This window comes from Acomys russatus, chromosome X (genome assembly GCF_903995435.1).
Source record: "Acomys russatus chromosome X, mAcoRus1.1, whole genome shotgun sequence".
Classification (NCBI taxonomy): domain Eukaryota; kingdom Metazoa; phylum Chordata; class Mammalia; order Rodentia; family Muridae; genus Acomys; species Acomys russatus.
Window position 1 is genome coordinate 47,685,039 of NC_067169.1, and position 17,577 is coordinate 47,702,615.

A 17,577-nucleotide genomic window follows, 5' to 3' on the forward strand; every position below is an offset into this window, starting at 1 on the left:
TAGTATAGTTTTTACTGTAATTATACTGTTCTTTAAATTAAGAAAGTGAAATATAACATAGATATGTAGAAATGCAATTTGCATGTATATTTATAATTTTAGAAATATACAAAAGAAATCAAACATATAATTACTTACTATAAGAAAAATATGGTTATGTGTGTATGTGTGTGTGTGTGTGTGTGAGAGAGAGAGAGACAGAGAGAGAGAGAGAGAGAGAGAGAGAGAGAGAGAGAGAGAGAGAGAGAGAGAGAGAGATTTTTTTTTTGACTATTTACATTCTTGCTTTTTTGAACTTTTACTATGAATTGATCACCTGTAATTTAAACTGACCATAAACACACTAATGGCATGCAATGCCGATCTCTGGTCATGTCCAGCTTTATTATATATGTTTCCTTAATCAAATAAGGCACACAGTGTGTGTGTGTGTGTGTGTGTGTGTGTGTGTGTGTGTGTGTGTGTGTGTGTGTGTGTTTCTTCTCTGGGAGAATCATACAAATCCTGTATTGGCTGACAAAGTGTAGTCCCAAAGATATAAAAGATGAAGATAGTGAAGACAGTGGTCTATACCAACTACAGGATGTCCCTCTGTGGTTATGGTATTTCTCTACATATTTACACAAGTCCCATGCATTTCACCTACATTTGAAAATAAAAGAATGCATTCTTAAACATTTTGTCCTTCATCTAATTCTTGACTGCTTCCCATTTTTGTTCTGCATATACTATATTCATAGTGCTTCAAGTGTTCTTGTTTCTTCACAGCCAAAGGCATTGCAAGCAGATGAACTTGGCTTCTTCCCAGAAAGGAGATAGTACCTAACCATGCAGGAATGAAAAAAAAATGCAAAATCTGTGTTGTAGCAGAATGCATTTGAACAATATTCATAATTTAATGTATTTTATAAGAAAATAATAGCTGTTCTTGTTTTAAAAACACAAGAGATTTTGTATACACACATACACATGCTGAATTTAGAGCCAGGAAATAGGAAGTTTTGGACAAAAATAATCGACAACATTTTGTAAAATGGGTAAGTGTATATAGACAGAAAACAGATACATTTACCAGCAATCATGTCATATAAATAAGCTTCACTTATCCACAAAAATCAGTATAAGCCTTAGTGTCTGAGGCCTCACAGAGGACAGATGAGAACATTATATAGAAAGGTATCTCCATTCCCTTTAATTTAGAGTGCTAATGGGAAACTCCGGATGGTTGCAAAGGAAAGATGCTGTGGGTATTACAGGCTATAAAATTAGGAAAGGGATTAGTAGACAAAGAGGAGGTATGTAGTACTGGTCCAATTTGAAGGTGGCTTTCAGAGAATGAGAACAACTGAAAATTACATTTGTGAGTCATCATGCTTTCAAGTTGCTAATCTTGAACTGAGCTCCTGAACTTAGATAGCCATATGATTCAAAATGTTCTTTTTTTTTTTTTGAGAATTTTCTTTTTTTATTATTTATTTTTTATTTTTTAATTTTTTATTAATTTATTCTTGTTACACCTCAATGTTTATCTCATCCCTTGTATCCTCCCATTCTTCCCTCCCTCCCATTTTTCCCTTATTCCCCTCCCCTATGACTGTTCCTGAGGGTATGACTTTCACAGAATGTTCTTTTATATGTGAACCCTCAGTTACATCTCTTATACTTAATGACAACTACCAATTCCATATATCATCGTGAAACAAATTTTCCATTACTTTCCCTACAATGAGCAATACACAGTGGAATAGTCTGGAACCAACATCCTAGCTGTAGATGCCAATAGACCTCTGAATTGCAGATTTGTTGTACAATGTGCCCAGGAAGTATGAAAGTGTTGCATACCCCAACACAAGCCTTTTATTTATTTTTTAAAGCATATTGTAGTTTGAATGAGAATGGCCCTCTTAGGATCATATACTTGAATGCTTAGTCATTAGGAAGTGGTACTACTTAGAATTGGGTGGTGTGGCTTTGTTGGAATAGGTGTGACCTTTTTGGAGGAACTGTTGTTAAATTATCAGTATTGCCTAATAATGTTTATTATTAGGTCTATAATTATTATTATGACAGTATTTTCTAAGCTGATAGCAATCAATCAAGACACAGACACCTGTTATATTTTAACATAGCCTTAGATAACCTGGGGCAGGGCAGATATTAATCCTCTATACTACTTCTCATAGTGGGGCAGGGATCCCATACCTGCCTCAGTCCCATGGCATCTGCTTCTAATAATTTCTATCAAGCTACCTCCCATTCATAATCTCTTATACTTTTTAATGTTCTTTATCTGGACCAAACCCTCCATTCATGTGCTTCTCTTCCACCTAATCCATGGTGGCCTTTCTTCTTCCTGTCTTCTCCTCTGGTCTCTCTTCTTCCCAAGATTCTCTCTGTCTCCCCCATCCAGGAACCTTTGCCACCTCTATCCCATTTGTCCTGCCCAGGTATGAAGGTCTTTTATTAATTAGCATCAAAATACATCAGACCAACAAGGAACTGTGTCACTGAGGGTGGTCTTTGAAGCTTCAGAAATCCAAACCAAGCTGAGTACTCACTCTTCCTGATGTATGCTAATCTAGATGTAGAATGCTCAGGTCCCTCTTTAGCACCATGTCTGTCTACATGCTGCCATGCTCCCTGGTATGACGGCAATGGACTAAACCTCTGAAACTGTAAGCAAGCCCAACTTAAATATTTTCTTTTATAAGAGTTGCTATAGTCATAGTGTCTCTTCATAGCAATAGAACACTGTCTAAGTCAAAACATGAATATGTCTATGTGTTAAATTTATGTATACATGAACAAAAGTCAGTGTCAGTGTGAATAGAACTCATCTCTTGTTTGTAGAGTAAACTGAACGATCTCTCTAGCCAATTTTATGGTATTTAATTTTTTAATTTTTAAAACTTTATTTATTCACTTTACACACTGATCCTAGCCCTGCTCATCCTCATCTCCCAGTCCCGTTCTCCCTCTCTCCCTCCTCCTCTCCCCCATTCCTCAGAAAAAGGGAGCCCTCTCTTCCCATCCACCCCAGCTCATCAAGTCCTATCAGGACCAATTTGATTGAGCTAGAAAAGATCATTCTGTATGAGGGAACCCAGACCCAGAAAGACACACATGGTACGTGCTCAATTATAAGTGGATTTTAGCCATATAGTACAGGATAAATATACTACATTGCACAGACCCAAAGAAGATAAACAACAACAGAGGATGCTTTACTCTCCCTCTGAAGGGGAAATGGAATAGAGGTAGTGGCTGAAGAGAGGGAACAAGGTGTGAAAGAAAGCACAGAGAGATATGAGTTGGGGGTGGTGGTGGTTTCAGCATGGGTAAGAGCACAGAAGACTGTAGAGAAAAGAAACAAAGTGTGTCTTCTTCCTCAGTGGCCTGCTAAGGCAGTCCCACCAAGTGAAGTAATCAAAAAGCTGCAATAGAGTTAATGTCAGAGACAGGCCCCTCTCCCTTTACTAGAGGACCCACTTGAAGCCTGAGCTGGCCACAGGCTATATCTTTGTAGGGGACCTAGGTGCAGTCCATGAAAGGTCCTTGATTGGTGCTTCAGTCTCAGCAGACCCCTTTGAGCCTTATTAGTCGGCTTTGTTGGTCTTCTTGTGTATTTCATGTCACCCCCAGACCCCTTTCTCCTTCCCCACACTTTCCTACAAGACTCCCTACATGTTACCCAATATTTTGGCTGTGAGTCTCAACATGTTTTGAGGTGCTACTGGGTGGAGCCTCTCAAAGAACAACTCTACTAGGCTTCTGTCTTCAAACATAGCAGAGTATAATTAATAGTGTCAGTTGTTTCTCTCCCATGGCGTGGGTATTAGGTTGGATCTGGCATTAGCTGAACATTCCCTCAATCTCTGCTCTATCTTTATCCCTGCACATCTTGCAAGCAGGGTGAATTTGGATCAAAATTTTTGTTGGTGTTTTGGTAATATTCTCCCTATAATAGGAGGTCTGTCTAGTGAGAAAATGTCTTCTTCAGTTTCTATGCCCCTGCTATTAAGAGTCTTTTAGAGTCCCTCTTACATTTTCTCAGGAGCCTACACTGACTTAGGTCTCCAGCTTGTCACAGATATGTGCCTGCTCATAGTTTCTCTTTCCTCTACAGTCTTCTGTGCTCCCACTCATATTGTACCCACCCTCATATATCTCTGTGCTTTCCTCCTTCCTCATTCAGGATGATCTTTTCTAGTTCAATCTCTGCAAATTTCATGATTTCTTTATTTTTTAATAGCTGAGTAATTTTCCATGGTGTAAATATACCACAGTTTATTTATCTGTTCTTTTGTTGAAGGACATCTAGGTTGTTTGGTGGAGCATCTTTTAGGTATATACCTAGGAGTGATTTGCATTTCTCTGATAACTAAGGACATTAAGAACTTCTTTAAGTGCTTCCTGTCCATTTGAAATTCCTCTGCTGAGAATTCTCTATTTAGCTCTGTGCCCCATTGTATTAATTTGGTTATTTTGTCTGTTGGTGTATAATTTCTTGAGTTTTTATATATTTTGGATATTAGCTCTTTGTCAGATGTACGGTTGTTGAAACTCTTTTCCTAATCTGTAAACTGTCTTTGAATTCTGTTGACAGTGTCCTTTGTCTTACAGAAACTTTTTAGTTTCATGAGGTTCCATTTATTAATTGTTGTTCTGAGCCTGAGATGTTGGTGTTCTGTTTAGAAATTTGTCTCCCATGCCAATAAGTTCAAGACTGATTCCCACTTTCTCTTTTAATAGATTTAGTGTATCTGGTTTTAAGTGGAGGTCTTTGATCCACTTCAACTTGATTTCTGTGCAGGGTAATAAATATGGACCTATTTGCATCTTTCTACATGTAGATATCCAGTTAGACCAGCACCATTTGTTGAAGATGTCAGTTTTCCACTATATGGTGTTGGCTTCTTGGTTAAAAATCAGGTGTCTATAGGTATGTTGTTGGTTTATTTCTGTGCGTTCAATTCGATTCTACAGATCAACCAGTATGTTTCTATGATAGTACCATGCAGTTTTTATTACTATTGCACTGTAGTACAGTCTGAAGTCAGGGATGGCGATACCCCCAGAAGTTCTTTTATTGTACAGGATTTTTAAAGCTATTCTATTATTTTGTTTGTTTGTTTGGTTTTCCAAGTGAAGTTGAGAAGTATTCTTTCATGGTCTGTGGAGAGTTGTGTTGATATTTTGATAGGAATTTTATTGAATCTAGATTTTTTTGGTAAGATGGCCATTTTTCTATGTTAATCCTCCTGAACCATGAGCATGGGAGATCTTCCCATCTTCTGATATCTTCTTCAATTTCTTTCTTCAGACATTTGAATTTTTTGTCATATAGGTCCTTTGCTGTCTTTGTCAGAGCTACACCAAGACACATAGTTTGTGGCTATTGTGAATGGTGTAGTTTTCCTAATTTCTTTCTCAGCCCATTTGTCATTTGTATAAAGGAGGGCTACTGATTCTTTAGAATTTAATCTCATTTATCTTATTGCTCTAGCTAGAACGTCAAGTGCTGTATTGAAGAGATATGATGAGAGTGGACAGCCTTGTCTTGTCCCTGAATTTAGTAGAATTGCTGTGAGTTTCTCTCCATTTAATTTGACGTTGGTTATAGGCTTGTTGTATATTTCCTTTTATTATGTTTATTATGATCTAAGACTTTTATCATGAAAAGGTGTTGTATTTTGTCAAAGGCTTTTTCTGTACCCAATTAGATTGCATTGATGAATTTTCCTATGTTAAACCATTCCTGCATCATTGGGATGAATACTACTTGATCAGAGTGGATGATGTATTTATTTTATGTGTTCTTGGATTTGGTTTGTTTTCCCATCCCGCGGGTCCAGTTATTCAGAGGGTGAGCGAGGAGGGTCGCGACCTGTGGATAAAGAATGGGCGAGAGAGAGACAGGGCCCAAGAAAACATTGCTTGTCAAGAGCCATTTATTGTAAGGGGGTATTCAAATTTAAAGTAAGCTTCAGGGAGGGCGGGGGCAGGAAGGAATGCAGTGGAAAGTTACAAAATCTTTTGGGCCAGGCCCCAAGGGCAGCAAATGAGGAGGGGGCAATTATTCAGAAGTCGCGATACACCGAATGTTCTCTTTCTCAAGGTCAGGCTGGATCTTCTGTGGTTGCCAGGCAGAATAATTATCTCAAGTATGCAGACAGCTGTGGCTTTCAGCCAGCAGGGCCTCTCAGCCAGCTGGGCCAGGTCAGGCAAGGTCCTATGGCTCCTGACAGTTTGTGAGTATTTTATTCAATATTTTTGCATCAGTGTTCATGAGGGAGTTTGTCTGAAGTTCTTTTTCTTTGTTTGGTCTTTGTGTGGTTTTGGTATGAGGGTGATTGTAGCTTCATAGAAGGAATTTGGCAGTGTTCCTCCTGTTTTTGTTTTGTGAAATATTTGAGGAGTATTGGTATTAGCTCTTCTTTGAAAGTTGACATGTCCTGGCCAGTGGGAAAATTGAATAAGGGTTCACCTGAAAGAGGGAGTGGGATTGAAAGTAGGGTGCAGAGATGCAAGAAATAATAAATCACGTCAGGAAATTTCTGATCAGGATTCTATTTAATAAGGAGGAGTAAGAATTTATATAGTAAAGTAATAGGATCTATTCTGATCCCTCTCTCCCTAGCTCTCAGTCAAGAAGAGCACCATAGCCTGAATAGCTCCCTGTAAGAACTTCCTATTACTGAGTAGCTCTCTGAAAGGATTTCCTTAACCCTCCAGGTGTTTCTCAGTAGGGACTTCCCTACTTCTTTCAAAGGTAAATAGTCCAAGGATGGCCTTGAACACAAAGACCTCCTCCTGCAGAGCTCAGCAACTGGAAGGTCACAGCATGAAGCCTAAGCATGGGATTTCTTTTTTGTTATTTATTAATTTATTCTTGTTACATCTCAATGTTTATCCCATCCCTTGTATTCTCCCATTCCTCCCCCCCCATTTTCCTATTATTCCCCTCCCCTATGACTGTTCCTGAGGGAGATTACGTCCCCCTATATATTCTCATAGGGTATCAAGTCTCTTCTTGGCTACTTGCTGTCCTTCCTCTGAGTGCCACCACGTCTCCCCCTCCAGGGGACATGGTCAAATGTGAGGCACCAGAGTACATGAGAAAGTCGTATCACACTCTCCACTCAACTGTGGAGAATATTCTGACCATTGGCTAGATCTTGGAAGGGGTTTAAAGTTTACCTCCTGTATTGTCCTTGGTTGGTGCCTTAGTTTGAGCGGGACCCCTGGGCCCAAATCTGCCTATCATATTGTTCTACTTGTAGATTTCTAGGACCCTCTGGATACTTTTATTTTGCTGTTCTCCCATGCGTCTCTCATTTAGAGTCCCAATAGGATGCCTTCCCCTCTGTCCCAGTTTCCTGGTAAGTGAAGGCTTTTGTGGGACATGCCCCTTGGGCTAGTATGCAGATATAAGTGAGTATATACCATTTGATTCTTTCTGCTTCTGGGTTAACTCACTCATTATGATCATTTCTAGCTCAATCCATTTATCCACAAATTTCGGGAATTCCTTGTTTTTAATAGCTGAGTAGTATTCCATAGTGTATATGTACCACAGTTTCTTTATCCACTCTTCTACTGAGGGACACTTAGGCTGTTTCCATGTTCTGGCTATTATGAATAAGGCTGCTATGAACATGGTTGAGCAAATTTTCTTGTTGTGTGCTGGAGCATCTTCTGGGTATATTCCAAGGAGTGGAATAGCTTGGTCTTGAGGAAACCCTAGTCCCATTTTTCTGAGATAGCACCAGATAGATTTCCAAAGTGGTTGTACTAGTTTGCATTCCCACCAGCAATGAAGGAGTGTTCCTCTCTCCCCACATCCTCGCCAGCATGTGGTGTCGCTTGAATTTTTGATCTTAGCCATTCTGATGGGTGTAAGATGGAATCTCAGAGTTGTTTTGATTTGCATTTCCCTGATAACTAAGGCAAGATGTCTAAAGGACAAAGAAGCATGGGATTTCTGACATGGCAGAATTTGGCATGGCTCCCCACAGAAAGTCTGGTAGAATTCTGTGCTAAACCCATCTAGACCTGGGCTTCTTTCTTGGTTGAGAGATTTTTGATGACTACTCTTTCCTTAGGGGTTATATATCTATTTAAACTGTTTACATGATCTTGATTTAGTTTTCGTAGATGAAAATAATCCATTTCCTTTAGATTTTCCAATTTTGTGGAATACAGACTTTTGAAGTAAGACCTAACAATTCCCTGGATTTCCTCAGTGTCTGTTGCTCTGTCCCCTTTTGCATTCATGCTTTTGTTAATTTGGATTCATTCTCTCTACCTTTTAGTTAGTTTGGCTAGGAGTTTGTCTATCTTGTAGATTTTCTCAAAGAACCAGCTCTTGTTTTCATTATTTGTAGTGTTCTCTTTGTTTTTAATTTATTTATTTTAGCCCTGAGTTCATTTCCTGTCTACTCCTCTGGAGTATATTTGCTTCTATTTGTTCTAGAGCTTTTAGCTGTGCTTTTAAATTTCTAGTATAAAAACTTTCCAATTTCTTTATGAAGGCACTTAGTGCTATGAAGTTTTCCCTTACCACTGGTTTCACTGTGTCCCATAAGTTTGGGTATGTTGTGCCTTCATTTTCATTAAATTCTAGAAAGTCTTTAATATCTTTATTTCATCCATGACCTGATCATCGGTTTCCATGAGTGTGTAGGATTTCTGTTATTTTTACTGTTGAGTTCTAGCTTTGATACATGGTGATCTGATAAGACACAAGGGGTCCTTTCAATCTTATTTTATCTGTTGAGGCTTGCTTTGTGTTCAGTTTTGGAGAAGGTTCTGAGGTACTGAGAAGAAGGTATATTCTTTGTTTGTTCAGGTAAAATGTTCTGTAGATATCTGTTACGCTGTTTGATTCATGACATCTATCAGTTTCATTATTTCTACATTTAATTTCTGTCTCAGTGATATGTCTATTGGTGAGAGTGGAATGTTGAATTCTGCCACTATTAATGTGTGGGATTCAATGTGTGATTTAAACTTTAGTAATGTTTCTTTTATGAATGTGTAGTATCTTATGTTTTGGTAGTAGATGTTCAGAATTGAAATGTACATTTCCTTTGATGAGTATGAAATGCCCTTCTCCTTTTCTTTTGATTAGTTTTGGTGGTTATTTTATTTTATTAGATACTAGAATGGCTACTCCAACTTGTTTCTTGCATCCCTTGGCTTAGAATAACTTTTTCCAGGCCTTTATTGCTGAGGTGTATTTCTTGTATGCAGCAGAATGATGGATCCTGCCTTTTTATTGGGGAGTTGAGGCCATTGATGTTGAGAGATATTAATGACCAGTATTTGTTAATTCCTGTTATTTTGATGTTGGTGGTTGTAGAGAGAAAATGTGTGTGCTATACTTCTTTTAAATTTGTTGATATGTGGTTATTTATTCTCTGTGTTTTCCTGTGTGTAGTTAGCCAACTTGGGATAGTTTTTGATCTAGTATCTAGTATCTGACTGATGTATTGATTTTTTAATCCTATCTTCTACACCTGAGATTCTCTCCTCCATCTCTTGTATGCTTTTGGTGATTCTTGTGTCTCTAGTTCCTGTTGTCTTCTCAAGGTTTTCCATCTCCATGTTTGCCTCAGGTTGTGTATTTTTTATTGCTTCCACTTCCACTTTTAAGTCTTAAGCAGTTTTATTCATTTCTTTCTCCTGTTTGATTGTATTTTTCTGTATTGCTTTTTAAATTTTTATTTATTTTATTTTAATTTTAAATTTGGTCAATTTACATCTGGATTGTAGTGCCTACCTTATCGCCTCCCATTCCCACCCTCCCACCCTCATAACTTCTCCCTCCATACCCTAGTCCTCAGAAAGGGGGAGACCTCCTCTCCTAACATGTGACCCCAACCTATCAAGTCTCATCTGGACTGCCTGTATCCTCTTCTTCTCTGGTCTGGCAAGGCCACCCTGGCAGGGGGAAGTGATCAACATGTGGGGGCCAGAGTCCATGTCAGAAGTAGTACCTTTACCCTATATTATGGGATCCACAAGGAGACTGTGCTGCCTATCTATTACATCTAAGCAGAGGGTCTAGGTCCACATCATGCATGCTTATTGGTTGGTGTATCAGTCTCTGCAGTACCCCATCATCCTCTCAGGCTTGTTGCCTTCATTGGTATCCTTACGGACCTTCTGACCTCTCTAGGTTCCTCTGTTCCCTAATTCTTCCATAAGGCTCCTTGTGCTCCACTCCAGAGTTTGGCTGTTTGTCTCAGCATCTGTTTGGATCTCCTATTGGGTGGAGTCTTTCAGAAGACCTCTATAGTAGGCTCAATTCCTATTCCTTCTCTTCAAAGGCTTCTGATGTCTATTCTATTTTTCCTGCTAAATGACAATTAAGCATTCTCCCTAAGGTCCTCCTTGTTGTATAGTTTTTTAGGTCTGTGTTTTGTAGTGTGGTTATCCTGTATTATTTAGCTAATATCTGCTTATAAGTGAGTATATACCATGTGTGTATTTCTGAGTTTGAGATACCTCACTCAGGATGATCATTTCTAGTTCCATCAATTTGCCCACAAGTTTCAAGATTTCCTTGTTCTTAATAGATAAGTAGTACTCCATTGTGTTAAGATACCACATTTTCTTTATGCACTCTTTGGTTGAGGGACATCAGGGTTGTTCCCATATTCTGGGTATTATGAATAAAGCGGCTATGAACATAGTGGAGCAAATATCCTAGCTGTATGGTGGAATATCTTTTGGGTATATGCCCAGAAGCAGTATGGCTGGCCCTTAAGGTAGAACTATTCTCATTTTTTAAAAGAAAGCACCAGATTGATATCCAAAGTGGTAATACAAGTTTGCATTCCCACCAGCAATGAAGGATTGTTACCTTTTCTCCACATCCTTGCCAGCATGCTCTGTCACTTGAATTTTTGACCTTAGACATTCTGATAGGTGTAAGTTGGAACCTCAGAGTTGCACATTTCTATAAGTGTTTCTCAGCCATTTGATATTCTTCTTTTGAGAATTCTTTGTTTATCTATGTCCCCATTTCTTAATTGGGTTATTTGGTTGGCCTTATATCACTATATCTCCAAGACTTTTAACATGAGTTGATGTTGGGTTTTTTCCAAATGCTTTTTTTTTAGCATCTAAGGAGTTTGTTTATATGATTGATTACAATCGATGGATTTCCGTATATTGAACCACCCCTGCATGCCTGGGATGAAGCCTACTTGGTCAAGGTGGATAATATAGATATACTTAACTTCTTTACCTGATCTTGATTCAATTTTGGTTGTTGGTAGGCATCAAAAAATTTGTTCATTTCATTTAGATTTTCAAATTTTGTGGAAATAAGCTTTTGAACTAAGACTTAATGATTCTTTTGATTTCTTTGGTGTCTGTTGTTATGTCTCCTTTTTTATTTCTGATTTCAGTAATTTGAGTACTCTCTCTCTGCCTTTTAGTTAGTTTGGCTAAAGGTTTGTCTATATTGTTTATTTTCTCAAAGAACCCGCTCTTGGTTTTGTAGATTCCTTTAATTGTTTTTCTTTGTTTATAATTTATTGATTTTAACCCTGCATTTGATGATTTCTAGCTGTCTACTCCTCTTGGGTCTGTCTGCTTCTTTTTGTTCTAGAGTTTTTAGGTGGGCTGTTAAGTTACTAGTATGGGATCTCTCCAATTTTTTTATGAAGGCTTTTGGTGCTATGGGTATAGCACGGCTTTCATTGTATCTCATAAATTTTAAGTGGTGTGTTCATCTTCATTAAATTCTATGATTTTTAAAATTTCTTTGTTAATGTAGTCCCTGAGCCAGAGGTCATTGAGGAAGGAGTTGTTCAGTTTTCATGAGTTTGTAGCCACTCCGTTGTGTCTGTTGCTGTTGAGTTCCAGTTATAATCCATGGTGGGGTTACTCTGATCTTGTTGTATCTGTTGAGGTTTACTTTGTAACTAAATATATGGTGAATTTTGGAAAAGGTTTTGTGAGGTATTGATAAGAAGGTATATTCTTCTGTGTTTGGGTGAAATGTTCTGTAGATATCTGTTAGGTCCATTTGATTCATGACATTTATTAATTTCAGTATTTCTCCATTTAGTTTATGTCTCAATGATCTACCTATTGGTGAGAGTGGGATGTTGGATTCTCCCACTATTAATGTGTGGTATTCAATATGTGATTTAAGGTTTAGTAATATTTCTTTTATGAATGTGGGTGCTTCCCTGTTTGTGGCAAAAATGTTCAGAATTGAGACATCCTCTTTGTGTATTTTTTCTTTGATGAGTATGAAGTGTCCTTCCCCATCTGTTTTGATTAGTTGTGGTTGAATATCTATTTTATTAGATACACAAATGGCTACTCCAGCTTGCTTCTTGGATCTGTTTACTTGGAATAAATTTTCCAGGCCTTTCTTCTGTGGTAATATCTATCTTTATTGTTGAGGTATTTGTTGTATACAGCAGAATGATGAGTCCTGTTTTTGCATCCATTATGTTATCTTGTGTGTTTTTATTGGGGAGTTGAGGTCATTGATGTTCAAAGATTTTAATGACCAATGGTTGTTAGTTTCTGGGTTTTTGGATGCTGGTGGTTGGAGAGAGAGAGAGAGAGAGAGAGAGAGAGAGAGAGAGAGAGAGAGAGAGAGAGAGAGAGAGAGAGAGAGAGAGAGAGAGAGAGACTGTTTCCTTTATTTTGATTTTGGAGATGTGGGGTCATTTACTTCCTGTATTTTCCTGGGTGTAGTTAGCATCCTTTGGTTGGAGTTTTCCTTTAAGTATCTTCTGTAGGGCTGGACTTGTGGCTAGGTACTGATCAAACTTGGTTTTGCCATGAATATCTATGGTGATTGAAAGTTTTGTTTGGTATAGTAGTCTAGGTTGACATCGGTGGTCTCTTAGTGGTTTCATGGCATCAGTCCAGGCCCTTGTAGCTTTCATAGTCTCTATTGAAAGGTCATGTGTAATTCTAATAGGTTTGCCTTTATATGAGACTTGGCCTGTTTCTCTTGCAGCCTTTAATATTCTATTTTTGTTCTGTATATTTAATGCGTTGATTATAATTTGGAGGGAGGACTTTCTTTTCTAGTCCAAACTATTTGTATTTCTGTAGGCTTCTTGTATGTTTGTAGGCATTTCTTTCTTTAGATTGGGGAAATTTTCTTCTGTTATTTTGTTGAAAATATTTTCTGGGCCATGGATGTTGAGGTCTTCTATCCTTATTTTTTATATTTTTATTTTTTATATATATTTTATATATTTTTATAGTGTCCCAGATTACTTGGATGTTTTTCTCAGAAATTTTTTAGTTATAACATTTCCTTTGACTCATATATCAATAACTTCAACTGTATCTTCTACACTTTCAAGTTTCTCTTCCATTTCTCATATTCTGTTGATGTTGCCAGTGTCTGTTGCAGTTCCTGTTCTCTTCCCTAGGTTTTCCAACTCTGAGATTGCCTCAGATTGTGTTTTCTTTGTTGTTTCTAATTCCAATTTTAGGCCTAGAATAGCTTTTTCACTTTTTTATTTCTTTCTCCCATTTTCTTGTAATTCTTTGTAGGATTTATTTTATTCCATAGTCTGTTTGAATATATTTTCCATATTGCTTTGAGAGATTTATTTTCCTCTTTCAAGGCTTCTACCATTTTTATCACTTCAGATTTAAAATCTTCTTGTGCTTCTTGGGAGTTCATATCTCTAGGGCTTGTGGTTGTAGGGTCACTGGTTTCCAGTGGTGTCATATGGCTCTGAATTTTGTTGCTTATCTTCTTGTGCTGGCTTCTAGCCATCTGTTTGTTTCTGGTGTTTGCAGGCCTGGAGGTTCCTTCAATAGAGTTGGTGTTTGTGTTTGTCCCATGTGGGCCAAGCATGTTTGGAGCATGTAGAGAGAGCTCCACTCTGAAGGCTGTTTTCTAGAACTCCCTAGAGACCTTCTCATGATTGTGGACAATGGGTGCTGTAGCCAGTATCCAGCTTACCTCTACTGGTTCCCCGTGTGTGCTTCAGTTAGATCAGGCAGGAAAGGAGCAGTCTGGGAGAGCTTCAAGCAGAAAGCTGCTCGCATACACCTCAGGCCTCTTTGCTATGGTGGATAATGTGTGTTGTGGCCGAAGCTCACTTTTTGGTTCAATTTCTGTGACCCAGATGAGACAGGTCAGTAAGCACTAGGCAGAGAAAGATCCAAGACTAAAGCTTCTCAGGTGTCCCACAGTCCTTGAGATGGCAGCTAATATGGATTTTTACCCATACCTGACTCAGCTCTGCCTATATGCTCTCTGTTTCTCAGATGGGCCAAGCTGGTAAGCAGTGGGTGTGTGGAAGGAGATCCAAGCCCAAAGTGGCTTGGGTATCCTACAGGCCTCTTCCAGATAGCAGCTAATGTGGGTTGTGGCCCATGCCTTACTCACCTTTGCTTATTAGCTCTCTGTGTTCCAGATGGGCCAGGCCAGTAAGCAGTGGGTGTGTAGAGAGAGATTGAAGCCGAAAGCTGCTCAGGTGTCCCACAGGCCTCTTCCAGATAGCAAGTAATGTAGGTTGTGTCCTTCTCCAATCAGCTCTGCCTGTTTGCTCTCTGTGTCTCAGATGGCCAAGGCCATTAAGCAATGGGCAGGGAGAGAGAGAGAGAGAGAGAGAGAGAGAGAGAGAGAGAGAGAGAGAGAGAGAGAGAGAGAGAGAGATATCGAAGCCTGAAACTGCTCAGGTGTCCCACAGGTCTCTTAGGGACATCAGCTAATGTGGGTTGTCGCCCATGCCGACTCACCTTTGCTTGTTAGTTTTCTATGTCCCAGATGGGCCAAGCCGGTAAGCAGCTGGCATGTGGAGAGAGATCCATGTCTAAAGCTGCTCAGATGTCCCACAGATCTCTTCAGGATAGCATCTAATGTGTGTTGTGGCTCATGCCACACTCAGCTCTCCAAACTTGGTTTCTCTGCATGGATCCTCTGTTCCCCAGGAGGCCTGCTGTATTTGGAGGAGGAGTTAAGGGTGCTTGAAGCTTATGACTCCTGAACTCGGGGACATCTGGTGCTATGGGAGGGGAGATGGTTCTGATCTTCCTCAATGCCTTCCCTTCAGTTGGTTTCACAGCCTCCCATCCTCTGCTCCCTAGATATGGTACACACTAGGCACTACCATCTTGGAATTCTCCCTTTCTCATATTTCTTTAAGGGATTCAGTCTATTACTTCACCTTGCTTGTATTTCTTTGAGTGATCTAATTTCCACCTTTATGGCTGCTATCTTTTTCATAATCTGAGACAACATTTTCTTGTACTCCAGGGCTTGTTGTGGCAGGATAGCTGGTTTCCTATTGTGTCATATGTTGCTTGTGTTCTTATGGTGACCTCTAGCCATATGATTGTCTCTGGTGTTAGCAGGCCTGGTGGTTCCTTATGGTCAGGAAGTTCCAGAGTGGGCAGGGAGGGTTCTAAGCTGAATGTTGTTCAGGCTCCCCACAGGCTTCCTCAAATTGGAAGCCGTTGGGAGTTGGGTCCAATGTACAGCTCACTTCTGCTGCCTCTGCTGGCTGTGTCCAAGGCCCATCAGGAAGATTAGGAGTAGCTATAGAAAGCTTTAAGTGGAAGGTTTCTTGGTTCCCCATGGGCTTCCTTGGGATATAGGACAATGGGGGTAGGGTCCTGCATATAGATCACCTCTCTGCGGGGTATGTCCCAAGTGGGTCAGGTAGATCAGTAATAGGTAGTGATGGCTCTAAGCTGAATGATGCTTCAGTCTGAAGTAGGCCTCCTTGAGATGACGTCTCTATAGAACTTTTATGATGAATCATGTTTGATTTTGTCAAAGGCTTTTTTCCCTACATCTATTGTGATGACCATGTACAGTTTGTCTTTAAGTCTATTCACACAGTTTATTGTATGTTTTGACATATATGTTAAATCATTTCTGCATCTTTGGCCTAGGCCAATGTTTAGCATGGTAGATCATCTTCTGATATGTGTCTGTACTTGGCTTACTAATATTTTCTTGGAGATTTTTTTTGCATTCATATTAACTGGATTAGTGGTTTGTTATTTTTTTCTTCTTGTTGCTATTGTCTCTTTACCTGGTTTGGGTGTTAAAATAAAATTGGATTTGTAGGAGAAATTTGGGAGATATCCTTCTGTTTCCCTGTGTTTTTTTTTTAATAAATGAGGAGGACTGGCTATAGATCTTTTGAAGTATGGAAGAATTCTGTTCTGAATGCTTCTCAGCCTGGAGTTCTTTGCATTCAAAGATTTTTTAAAAAATATTTTTTTCAGATTATAATATAATTACAATATTTCTCCTTCTCCTTTCTTCCCTCCAAATCTTCTCATATGCTCTTGCTGGATCTCATTAAAATTTATGCCCTATTTTTAATTATTATTTCATACATATATGCACATTGCATATACATATATACATATATAGTTATATACGTTGACTAGTTTTATTTTTAGATTTCATTTTGAGACTATTGTAAATGATGTTGTTTCCATGAACACTCTCTCAGTCTGTTTGTTATTAGTAAATGAGAATGCACTGGAAATCAATGTAGAGGTTCTTTAAGACACTAAGAATAATATTATTATCATATGACAGAGATGAATGAAATGCTATAATGTGAAATCTGGTTCTTTTTATGTTAGTCTTAAAAACTTGTCAGTTCTTTCCAAGTCAGTTTAAGACTCATTTCTTTTGTCTTCCATATCCTTGGAGACAAGGGTTCAAATGATAAGTAAATGTACCCTAGATATAGGCTTCCCTTTCATACTCTGTGCCTTTGCTCATACTGTACCCCTTTCTTAAGTGTTCTTGTTCCCCCTTCCACATCCAGAAATCTGGCCCTTGCTTGAAAACCTAGTTTAAAACATGAAAAAAAAAAACCTTCAACATTTCACTAGGAATAAATTATCCAGATTTTTTCTATGTCTTTTTTGTAGAATGAAAACAGTCACTTCAATAATAAATTATCCAATAGATTTTCATGTACTTTGTTAAACTGTAAGCTTCTAAAGTTAGTTTCTTTGGTTCTTTGAGAATTTTATACAATGTATTCTCATCATGTTCACCCTCCTCCCCTGAATTCTCCAAAATATGCCCCCATTATAGTCAGTTTCCGTTTCTTTGTCCCTTCAGCTTTATTTGGCTATCTCTGTGACTGCTATTAAAAAAGATTTTGCTGAATTAAAAGGGAATGAAACATTTTTTCTGCATTCATATTTCTCCATAGTTAATGTTCTTCACAATAAGCCCAGGGACTCTATAGTATCTCAAAATGCCTTCTGATTTACTAAAGCAAAATTCAATTAACTATCATGTTGTTCAAGGGTTTTGTATAAGCTAAAGTGTCTAATTTTCAAAGATGTGGTCACTTATCACTGTTACACATAGCAAACCAATTTGAGAAGCTATTAAGTTGGCTCCAAAGGTTTCATCCCAAACTTTTGTCATCACAGCTTAGTGACTCTCCCACACATTACTTTTCAGTTGTTAATAGATAGTATTTTTCCTGTTTAGCATATATTCTACTTTCTACCTTAGCACAAAGTTCACAGTATGAGTATTCCATGTATTCTCCATATAATAGGGCTCCTTAGAAAGTTATTGTGAGA